This window comes from Primulina tabacum, chromosome 13 (genome assembly GCF_025594145.1).
Source record: "Primulina tabacum isolate GXHZ01 chromosome 13, ASM2559414v2, whole genome shotgun sequence".
Classification (NCBI taxonomy): Eukaryota; Viridiplantae; Streptophyta; class Magnoliopsida; order Lamiales; family Gesneriaceae; genus Primulina; species Primulina tabacum.
Genome location: NC_134562.1, coordinates 2281657 through 2295022, shown reverse-complemented (window position 1 = coordinate 2295022; position 13366 = coordinate 2281657).

Genomic DNA, 13366 nt, shown 5'->3' with positions numbered 1-13366 from the left:
ATTTCCATGGCTCTGATACCATCTGAGACTTGGGATCAGAATGAGGAATCTGATACGTGGCTTTGTTTTACCAAACTTTTCCTTAGTGGCTTTCGCACACATGGAGGTTATTGGTAAACACAAGGTTCGAGTTTAACCAGGAAAAATAAATTAATGTTGTAGCCCTTTAGCCTGCTTAGCCGAGAGATGGCGTTTAAGGCGTTCATGGGTGATTTTTATGAATTTATGATTCTGAGGTGGACCTCGGTAAAATCCTCTGTTGTTTAATTTCTTTGGTATATCTTTTATAAATCCTTTTATGTTTTGTAAAAGTTCCAAATATGAATCTTATATTACATTAAATTCCAAAAATTTAAATAGATCTTTTATTACCTCAATCTGATCTCAAGAACAAATAAATATAGATCATGTCATAGTAAGGTAATAATTTAGCACGAATGCTTTAGCCTGTCATACAGGCTCAACTAATGAAATATAAAAATTTAAAACAGTAAATAAAAACAGAAAATAAAAATAGTAAGAACTTACAAATTTGTTACCAGAACTTCAAACTTTTATTGATATAATTCAGAAGGGTTTTTACAAGAGAGAAATGAGAGGGGAGCAAACTCAACCGTGTCCTCCTAAAGACACAGAATGAACCTATAAATAGATAGAAGAGCCGGACATGAAACCCCGGATTCCATCTAAAATAAAAACAGTACAATACTTTATTAAAGTAAATAATACAATGCATTATTAATGCAAATAGTAGTCAAAAAGTCTACAGTGATATGATATTCCACCCGATATGCCATGATGTGATATTCCACCAACTGCACCAGCTGTAAATTCTTTTTCTGACGATTTTAATCATCTTTAATATTGTCTTTTAAAGAATTTTTCAAATTCTCAAAAATGTCATCTATCTGAGAAAATTGAGGAATATCATCCTCAGGGTCTTGAGCATCCTGCATCTTCATAAGATGAATAAATTGATTTTCACTAGATTCGGACGCCATAGATTTATCTGATTTTGAATCAGCACCTCCAATATTCTGGAAAAGATCTTTTCATTTCTTCAATATAGATCTCGATCATTTTTTCTTTTGAATATATTTCAGAATATTTTTGAGTAAGAATCTTGAAAGGACTCATAGAGGCTTTTTCCTTTTCTTGTTGATTATTAATTTCTTTCTGATATAAAGAAATTTTTTCTTCCATTTGATGAAGAGTTTCATAACCATATGGTTTTCCAGTTTCTGGATCATCTCTTAATAATTTGTCCCAAAATTTTGTGGAACTAACCCTCCATATGCAAGGGATGCCTTCATCAGTGTAACCGAATTCTGGCTGACATCTCCAGATCCATGGGATTCCACATTCCATGAAAAATAGACATAGAGTCTTTCCATCAATCCAATGTTCAGAAAATGATTTTTTAATACTTGGAGAAACATTTAACCAAGTATTCATGAGTTTTATAAAAATCTCTGGCAAAATCTTTGCGGATGGACCAAATATCTTCCACCATATTAAAAACCAATTTGGAACTGGATAGTGAAAAATATTTTCACAAATTTTTAAAAACCAAGTATGTTTTCTTTTTTCATTTTCATAGAACAAGGTTTTATTAAAACTTTCAATATAATCCCAAAAATTGAATTTAAAACTCATTTTATGATTTTCAGAATAAAATTCTTTTTCAACTAATGGAGATATACCCCATTCTTCAATAGATATGATCTTCTTGATGATAAACTTTGAAAAGTTATAAATTCCTTTCTGCTAAGTATTACTGAAAAAGTGAGTTATGTCAACACTTTTTGTAGATATCAGAAGATTTTCATAAAATCCTCTTTGCTTATAAGAACCATATACATATGATGTATTGTTTAAATATCTTTCCATGATAGTCCATGGAGTTTTTTCCCATATGGTATCTCTTTCTTCTATAAGAAGAATCAATTCTCGATGTTTTGTCTCTGTATATAGAGCTGAATCATTATCATCCTCTTTGATAATATTAGCATATGATGCTGAAGATTGAGAATCTGTATTACTTCTCTGCTTTTGTTTCAAGAATTCTTGAAATTCATTGTATAACTCATTATTTTGCTCAGTATTACTGGCTGATGAACTGGATAAGTTCTGGGCTATAAGCCTCTGTTTACCATGCTGTGCAATGATATTAGGGGGTTTTCCCCTACCACCTCGCCCTCTATAAGAGGACTCTCCTCTTCCTCCTCGGGAATACATATCTGTAGATAAAAACATTAGGATAAATATTCTCGAGTTAAGAAATCTGGTAAGTGATTATCTTCACCTTTTTTATAAATTATTTCAAAATCAAAAGGAGCTAAATGAGCCTGCCATCTTGCAAACATTTGTTTAGAAACATCATGTTTAAAATCTTTATTAAACATAAATTTTGCAGATTTACAGTCAGTTTTTATAATAAACTTTTGATTATATAAATCATCTTGAAATTTCAAAATACATCTGACAATAGCTAAAATTTCTTTTGCTACTGTGGAGTAATTTTTCTGGGCATTATTCCATTTCCCAGAATAAAATCTAATAAGATATTCTTGTTTATTTTGAGGATTTTTCTGTTTTGAGATTCCTCCAAAACCTATATCTGAGGCATCGGTTTCAACTATTTTATCCCATTGGGGATTAGCAAGCATAAGACAAGGAAGATTTTTAACATTTTCCTTAATATTTTTAACAGCTATTGTATGTCTTTCAGACCAAGGTAAAGGATTTTTCTTTAACCTATCATATAAGATAGCAGAATCTTTAGTAAGATTTTTAATATAGGGAGAAATATAATTTAAACTTCCTAAAAATCTCTGTAACTGAGTTTTATTAGTTATAATATCAGGAAATTTTGAACCAAATTCTATACTTCTCTGTATAGGAATTATTTTTCCTTTCTCAATCATATGACCGAGAAATCTAATATTGGTTTGAAATAAAATCATTTTAGATTTTGAGATAACAAGTCCATTTTGAATAACAATATTTTTAAACATATTTAAATGTTTAAAATGTATTTCAATATCATTAGAAAATACTAAGATATCATCAATATAAACAATTATAAAATTGCTGTAATTATAAAAAATATCATTCATAATTTGTTGAAATTCAGAAGGGGCATTTTTAAGGCCAAATGGCATTACTGTCCATTCATAATGTCCTATTGGAACATTAAAAGCAGTTTTATATCTATCAGATTCTTTTACCTGAATCTGCCAAAATCCTGATTTTAAATCAAATTTTGAAAATATGATAGCATTTACAAGTCTATCTAATAAATCTTTTTTATTAGGAATAGGATGTCTAATCCATTTTAAAACCTTATTAAGAGGTTTATAATTTATGACTAATCTTGGAACACCTCTTTCCTGTTCAGAATGTTTATTAACATAAAAAGCAGTACATGACCAAGGAGATTGAGAAGGCTTTATCAAACCTTTTTCTAATAAAGAATGAATTTCATTCTTACATAATTCTAAATATTCAGAATTAATTTGACAAGGACGAGCCTTAGTAGGAATATTTTTTTCATCAAAATTCTCTTCATATGGAAGAGATATAATATGCTTCTTTCTATTCCAAAAAGCATTAGGAAGATCATTACATATTTCTAATGAAAACTTATTATAAATAAGTTTAATTTTTTCCTGTAATTTAGGATTTTGTAATTTATCATCTATAGTTAATATATTAACTTATTCTTTTAAAGAATTAATCTGAAAAGTTTTCCTATCAATCTTTTCTTGTAATTCATTAAGAATTCTATGAACAGGTTTAGTTATGAACTTAAAGGAAATAGGATTACCTTGAAAAGTTCCTATAATACCTGTTTCATCAACATAAGTTAAATGATAAATTTGATAAATAAAAGGAAGACCAAGTATAAGTTGGCTAGAAATATCTTTTGCTAATAAAAAACTGGTTTGAATACAGTTTTTATCTTTGCAAATATAAACTTTTGGTAATTTATAATTTATTTCTAATGGTTCTCCTCCTGCATGAGAGAGAGAATGAGTAGTTTTATGAAAATATTTCGTAGGAATTAATCCTTCCTGTATAACATTTAAGTCTGCACCACTATCAATCATAGCAATGAAATTCCTTTTATAAGAATTTTCAATTAATAAAGTTATATTGGTATACCATTTTTGAGATATAATCATGCTTAAAACAGATAAATGTTATTTATCAGGATCAAGAAAAGAAATATCTTGTAGATTATCAAAACTATCAGAATTATTAACTGAATTATTATTATTAGTTTCAATGATTGAAACACGATAATTTAAACTATTATTATTGTGTTGTAAAATTTTTACTTGTTCTTTAAGATTTTCTATTTCTTTAACTAAATCCTGTATAGTAACTGGATTCTGTTTACTATATTTCTGTTGAAGAAGATTTTTAACTTCTTTCATAAAGTAAGCTTGTTCTTGTTTAACAAGAATATTATTATTATTATTGCTAGTTGAAGCAGTATTCTCCATTTGATCAATAATTGTGGATTTTAATACTGGATCCTTAATCATTTTAAGAAATTCTAAAATATTATTGTTAGTTAACACATTAATATTTAAATCATTGAATTGAGACATTAGTTTATAAAATTCATCATTTTTATCTTCTATATGATTTAAACAAGATTTTCCTTGTATACAATTATTACATTCATTTAAATCATCAGAAATATCTGATTCACTATCTATTATTTCTTCTGAAATATAAGATTCTGAAGAATTCTCAGTTTCACTGTCAGAATTATTATTTGAATCCATTATTATTTTAAATAATGTTTCTTTTAGATTATCATCTATATCTAAATTATTAATTTTATTTTTAGCTCAACATTGATTAGCATAATGTCCTAGCTTTTTACATTTTCTACAAATTATTAATTTATTTTTGTATTTTTCTTCTTTCCGTAAATCACGGCTTTCTTTTCTTTTCTTTCTATAAAATTTTTCATCTTTTTCTTTAATTTTCTTCTTACCTTTATTAGGTAAGTCCATACCAAATTGATCACAAAATTTATCTAATTGTTTTTTCTCAAGTAAATTCTGTCTTTTAATTTGATTATTTAATTTTAATTCATTACAGAGAGCTAAACCCTCTTTAATGCAAGTATTAATTAAATTTCCATAAGTATAATTATCATATGGAATATTAATCTCATCTTTTCTTAATACTTTTCTAATTCTTTCAGCAAATAGAAAAGGTAAACCATCTATAAATTTAGCTTTCCAGAAACTATTATTACAATCTGGTATCTCATATATACGAGATAAAAAGGTATCTTTATACCATCAAAAATCAGTAAGTGTTTTACATTTTAGATTACTTAATAAAGTACGAATCTTTTCACTATCATCAGTGAATTTACCAGTAAAATGTTCAATCATAGTCATTATTAATGAATATACAACATTTTCTGATTGAATATTATTCTATATCTTTATAGAATTAATAATATCTTCTTTTTGGAATTGATTTAAATAATTATCCCACCAACCTTTAAGTTGACCAGTAAAACCTGATATAATCATCTTAGCGATATTTTTATCAGTATTGCCAGAAGTTTTACACACAGTACTATACATAAGCATTATGTGAGCTGTATTATAAATTTGTTTATCACTAAAACCATCAATATTCCATTCATAAATACTTTTCCCATTATAACTATTAGCAAATATATATTCTTGTTCTTCAATAAGAACGTCCATGGGAGTAGGTCTATTATAATAATATTTATTTTGGTTAGATCTATCTGCCCATTTAATTTTATTAATTTCTTCATCAGAATGATTCTCATTATTATCTAACTCTTTATTAAGAGTATTTAAATTAAGATTTCTAAATTTTTCTTCTAGTAATTTTTCTATATCAGAAACAGAAGATTTAAATTTAAAATCATTTATATCTGGAGGGGATTGAATAGAAGAAGTAGCAATAGAAACAATATTAGTTTCTTCTTCTTTTGTTTGAATATGAACATCTGGTTTAATTTGATTAATGGCCAGAATTATTTTATCAATACGATCCTTAAGAAAAACTATCTCTTCTCCTATTATCGTAAGATACAAATTTGTATAATTCTGTTTTTCAATTATCTGATTAATATGTTTAACAATTATTTGTAACATATCATTTTGAAATAATTTAGAAAAAGCAGTAAAATTTAAAATTTTATTATTCTTTTCTATAATAAAAGATTGTTGAGGAGGATAAATAGATTTTTGAATCTATCTCTATTGAAATTTTGATTTGCCTCTATTTAGGCCATCTTTCAATTATTAATTTTTTTTATAATTTTAGTTTGATGTGTATATATTACATAATATTTTTAATTTATATCTTTTGATAAATTAATTATATTATCGTAATATTAAAAATACAAACGATTATCCACTAAGCTGAAGACCAGCACATCACGAGAATATTAACAGAACAAACAAATAAATTTGTTTCACGTCTAATCGACTAAATCTTCTGCTATCTCCAACTATATTATGCTAACTCTTCCATTTTCCGACCTCCTAATACAATTATTAAGTCTTCAATTGCATGGCCTTTTGAGTAATGACATAACATAAAATTGACATTTTGCAGCTTTTTTGTTGTTGGGAATCTTCAACTTCATTTTTGGGCAAAATCTATACTATGTTGTATGATAAAACTTGAGCCATGTAGTAATTGAATTTCGTTCGACTTGGTTACACCAAACTAAATTTACATATATAACCTGCTAAAATCAAAAATCAAGAAGAGTAAAACAGAATTTTCATTTTTTCAATTGACATATTATCTTTTAGTTTCCTCGTCATGTATGACATTTAATTTACACGCACAATATGCGTGCATCATCTCTTGTCAGAGATAAAAAAAAAAAAGAGGTGTTGAAAAGAAAGCTGAGACACAACGGGTCTTTTAATCCAGTGTCACCATGTTGAAAAAATGAGATAAGTCTCGAGTTCGATATTTTCTAAATCCCCATGTGAGGTCCAGGAAATTCGAACTACGTAACCCGACTGTATGTAATCTATGGTTTTATTTAAAATATGTGTTTAAGGATTTTTATGTATTTAATGCATGATTATTCCGTGGCTAGGGTTTATTTCAAGATTATTTTTTTAGTTTCATGCATTAAGGTTTTAAATTGCATTTCGCGCTCGAACGATCAACGAAGACCGGGGATAATCAGGAAAAATATTTTTGTTGAATAATTAATTTTAATTATTTAATATGAGATGTTTTTATATGTGGATTTTGAAAATTGAGCTTTGGTAGATATTTTTACTCACCAGGTCATGATTTTAACCGGTACGCAAAATTTAGCGAATCAGGAGACTTTCCGAAGACTCGGGCAATATTTTAAAAAACGTACCTAAACAAAATATTTTTCGAGAGTGTAATTGTGTTTGATGAGTTTATTTTAATGCTTAATGGGCTCAAAACCCCTTTTAATCCATTTAATTTTCATTAGGCCCTATTATGCATGCAAATTCTATTTAAACTCTACCTAAATCAACCATAAACCTAATTACACTAAGTGGCAGCCCCCTCCCTCAATTTTATCAGCAGCCACCCTCGATTTTACAGCAGCAAATCAGCAGCCACTTCGGTTTCCTCCATAGTTTTCAAGCAAACTTCTCCCCAGCTCCTCCGGTGCTAGTCCTACGCGCGTATCTTCGAGTTTTCAAGCATAAAAGCGTTAAGGTACGGATGTATTCCCTTTTTTTTTCTCTTCCTTCACGCCAATATTATGCTGAAATATATGTAAATGTATGAGAATTTATTTATCTAACTTGTGGTTTCGTTTTTATGCAAAACTTTGACATGAAAGTGCATCCTTTTGTTTCATTCTCATGTTTTATTGATTATGGTGCAAGGTGCTTCAAGAATTATGACCTTAAGGGGATGCACACGTCGAGGATCAAGGTGTGATAGGTGCTGGAGTCTTGGGTTGTCGAGCTTGAGAGGGAATCGTCCGGATCGAGAGATTTGTTTAAGGTGTCAGGTAGATTGGACGATAGGAGGGAAAGCCGACGGTACGAGGGCAGCTCCAGGCATTTGACTAGTCTCTGGTGGGTCTGTGTCATGGCCTGAAAGGGTCTCGAACACCACTGGTCTTGACCTTAGGGCCAGACGAGAAAGACGAGTGAAGGGAGTGTCACGGTTGTGCGTTTTGGGTGGCTAGCGAGTGGTTGCAACTTGAAACATGCATGGGGCTATGATCTGTGCTTAGGTTGGTCCAGGAGGGTCCTAAGTTGGCTAGGAAGGTCTGGTCCAAGGCTGGTCCTCGAGGGTTTGGTCTAGGATTAATAAAACATGAGTTTGGCGCGACTAGGGTTTGAGGATTTGCAAAGGCCGAAAATCCAGCACTTGCAGTGGCTGTTCGAGGGGCTTAGTAGACTGGTCTAGATGGTTTAAGGGCTGTTAGGATGTGATTAAATTGTGTTAAAAATTTGGGAAATGTTTGGTTAAGTTTCGGGTCGATTCTGGTTAAAATCGGGACCCGGTCCAAGTTTTAAAACAAATCACATAAGTTCTGAACCGAGCTCGAGTTTACGCCTAATAAATGCTTATAAATATGTTTTAGGGTGTTTTAAGGAGTTTGATAAGCTTCAGATCGAAATTTTGAGGTCTATGGGTAAAATGGTCATTTAGGGTTTCCATGGGCAAAATAGTCATTTTGCACTTGGGTCGAGTTTTTAATCCTGGCAGTGCCCTCAGCACGATTTGTCGTGTTTTTAAATGTTTACATTATCATGTATATGATTTTAATGTAACTATGAAAATACGTTGCATGCTTGGTTTTAAGGAAATTACGTATATGCATGTTTTTATAAGAGGTGAAAATGACGGTGTTTTTGAAGGATGGGAGTTGGTTGTGACTGACGATATATGTATACGATGAGCTGTAAGGCCAAGGCTTCAGTGGATGGGTAATATTGTCGCTGATATCCCCGCCACCGAATACCATGGTTATATGTAGATTGATCCATCGAATAGAGCTGATACAAATAGATCTGATACGAAAGTCACAACTAACGAACTAAATTCGATTAAGGAAAATGAACAAGTATATGATGATATGAAGTGATGTTTTTGACACGCTATGCTATGATAGGAAATGTTTAAGTTCATTTTCTTCTCAAGTTCATGAAACATATTTTTTTACTAATGTACTTTTCACTGTTGCTTACTATGCAATATTCGTTATAACATTACAGGTGTATTGAGTCTTTAGACTCACTAGACGTGAATGATACAGGTGAGTATATTGATAAGGAGGCTGGAGGCGCCGAAGTATGAGTAGGCGGGGCTGGATGTGCGTATGCAAACCCGAGGACCATATTTTTCGCACATCATGTTTTCAGTTAGGAGTGGACATGAATGTTTTATATGCTATGTTTTGACATGTTGATGGTTGTGAGGATTTTTACTTGTTTCATGTTATTTTATTTTTAACGTAAATCTTGCGTTGTTGACTCGATGATTTTTAAACTGCAGTACTTTTGGCTATTATTGGATTACATCTATTTTAAATGGGAAACTTTTCATCAGTATTGAATGCATACATAAATTATGAATTTCGAAAATGAGCTTACAAAAAAAAAAATTAATTCTTGTGGCATTTGAAGTAGTAGATGTTTCAGTTGATATCAGAGCAAGGTCCTGTAAGGTTGTGCCATCACTAGCTTCTGCATCTCAGTCTTCAAGCCTCAAGTCTGTAAGCTTTTATGTTTTATATAGTTTATTGCTATCACCTGCATGATTGCATGTTATATGTTTTACAGCGATTTACAGTACATGTTTAGATGCTTTCATGGTTTAAGGATGATATGTTTTGAAAACTAGATTAAGTTGCATGATGGATTACGTTTAGAATTTGGACTGTGTTCAGATATCATGTCTCCCAGACGCGTCCCTAGCACAGATTGTCGGGAAGATACTTTCGGAGACAATAGAGGCCTTCCACCGCCACCACCACCACCGCCGCCGCCGCCATTGGATGGAGCTACTCGAGTTCTCGAAGGCATGGCTAGACTTCTAGAATAGACGAAGTAGACTCTCCGACCTCAGACAGACATTTATGATCAGTTTCGACGGCTAAACCCGAAGGAGTTCGGAGGTACTACTGACCCTTTCTTAGCGGAGGGTTGGATTCGGTCTTTGGAGCTACACTTCCAGTACTTGCAGATGATGGATGGCGACGGGGTCAGGTGCACCACTTATTTATTGAGAGATGATGTGGGAGGGGGCAGCGTACGGGTTGAACTTGGCTACCCTCACGTGGGATCATTTCAAGGAGGTATTCTACGACAAGTATTTTCCAGCAGATTTGAAGGACCGCCTGACGAGGGAAGTTTATGAGTCTCCGACATGGGGACTCGTCTGTAGCAGAATTCATTATGAAGTTTGACAGGGGCTATCATTTTGTGCCCCTTGCGAGAGATGCCGCCCAGAAGCTGTGGCATTTCATGGATGGCTTGAGACCCACGTTGCGCTGGGATGTTATGCTGATGAGACCAGCGAGCTATGATGAGGCCACCGCTTGTGCTTTTCAGGCGGAGCAGGCCCTTAGGGACATTGATTTTGAGATGCATGAGGAAGAGATCCAAGGCCCAGTCCAGCTCCCAGCCACATAAGAAATAGTTCACGGGGCCACCGAGACATCAGGGGCAGCAAAAGCCCCAGGGACAGATTAAGAGGCCGGTCAGCAGAGGCCACCACAGGTACTAGGGGCTCCAAAGCCGGCAGAGAGGCAGCCATGCAAGCAGTGCAACCGGTTCCACATCGGCAAATGTTTACGGGGAAACTACAAATGCTTCATCTACGAGCAAGAAGGTCATAAGGCGGTGGATTGCCCTAGGAACAAGGGCACCACTACCGGCAGAGCATATGTGATACACACAGAGGAGGCAGAGGTGGAGCCAGACTTTACACTTGTCACCGGTAACCTTTATGCTTAAGATATTAATTTATAGCTTTGATTGCACGGGTTATATGATTGTTGTGGTAATTAATTTATGGGATTGAGAACATAGATTAAATTAGGATGCATGCTCTACCTAGTTGGATTTAACGATTTGAATTGCATGAATTGAGAATTTTAAGGACCTAATTGTAATAACCAATAATATGAGGACCTAAGTGCAAAATCGAAACTCTAAGGGACTATTTTTGACTTTTTCGAATTTTTGGGATTAAATTCTTAGTTTCGAGGATTTTAAGGTTAAAGGAGCGCTAAATTCGAAAATTTCATGGGGTAAAAAATGCAAATTTCGATAAATTGTAGGGCCAAAATGCAATTTTGAAAACTTTAAGGGTCAAATTGTAATTTTTGAAAATTTTGGGGACTTAATTTGAAAATTTCAAGGAACAGTTGGGTTCAGTCAGTAATTTTTGAGGATTTTGGGTTAATTGCTAGTAGGAAATTTCTTAAGTTTCAACGCGAACAGATTTTATGGTATGTTTTGTCGCAAGAAGGATATATATTTAAGGTGTAGCCACGTATGCATTGCTAGATTCTGGAGCTACACACTCGTTTATATCCGAATCTTTTATCAAGCGACTAGAAATCATACCAGTTGCGATGGATTCAGGATTTAGATTATCGATTCCATCCGAGGATCAAATGTTTACCTCTCAGATACTGAAGAAATTGGAGCTTCGGTTGTAGAAAAATGCGGTGCAGGCAGACTTGATTGTGCTACCGTTGCCAGAGTTTGATATTATTTTGGGTATGGACGGGCTTTGTGGGGACCCGGACGCTAATCATTTTCTTAATCATCTTTGGGATTTAATTATCAATTAAACTAAACAGGGTCTAAAAATTTTTCTTTTAAAACACAAGTGCGGAGCGTAATGGAATGTAACTAATATACATCTCAGTATATAAGTACAATAATGTACAACAATTATTCAAACTAGTCTAAGCTTCAACTACTAAATTTCAAGTATTAAACCAAGTCTACAATAAGTCCGGAATCACCACTCTAAACTCGTCTTCTCTCATCATCTTCTTGACCCCGATCCAGCCGGATACTCCGGTGAGAATAAATCACAGTATAAAACATGGTAGACATGCATATACACAATATAAATCATAAAGCATATTATCATTCATAAAATCAATAACAATAGGTTTCATAGTCTATGAAACCAAATGAAAATAAGCATGCAGTAACAATGGGTTCCATAATCTCTGAAACCAAAATAAAATAAGCATGCAACTCAATTCAATTCATATCTTGACTCGACTCGACTCTAACTCTAGGGATCCCAGTGTGAATAAGACGTCATTATCTGTCACCTACCCTCCCAATCGGGGTGACGGTACATCTTATTCCTAGACTTCGGTCCTGTCTGTATCGAATGTCTACAATCGGAGGAAATTTGCTCCTATGCGTCGATACCACCGAACATCTAGAAATTTGGCAAATCTGTCTTCCTCGCGCATGTGCGCCCAACACGTCGTGCATGTGCGCAAGGTTCTGTCTTCCTCGCGCATGTGCGCCCAACACGTCGCGCATGTGCGCAAGGACTTCTCCTTTCATCTCTTTTGATTTTCTTTCGGCTTTCCCGATCCAATCCGTTCCGTCCATAATCATATTAATTATCAACAACAGATTATAATAATCATCGCCAAATCCTTTCAAATTAACAGGATAAATTTCTTGGGCCTTACATTTCTCCCCCTCTAAGATACGATTTTGTCCTCGAAATCACAAGTAATCAATTCAGATATATCAGAAGAAATGTATACAGAGTTTAAATCAGAAACTCATCTCAATGAAATTATTATGAAATCTCAGTCTTATATTAGATCCTATCTGTCAAGTAGTTTCTTTGATATTCTGACAATATTACTGTGTTTTCAACAATAGAATAATCCTCGTTTCTCTCTGATTCCAAACTGGAATAAGAATTCAAGAAGTATAATATCATAATACCCTCAAAATAATTCTGACAGAATCAATCTCGCAATATTGGCTATACAACATCTGTATATACCAATCAACAACTCATAACTAGTCAACATCATCAGCTGTTATCAAATCTGTTTATCCCAGTCAAGGATTTACTCAATCTTCGGCTTCAAATACCAACAGTCATCGTCCGACTTTGGCATATTTAGTCTGTTCATTCGAAGCTGGTTTTTATTCTTTTCTGAATCAGCTTCATTTTCTTTATCAGATTTCTGCTTTTATCAAATTCAATCTCAGATATCACCGTAATATCATTCCCATTCAGAGGAAATCCGCAGTACTCACTGTACAATGTCTCATCTGTATCTATCTCAATACTCGTTTGATAGCTATCATTATAAATAATT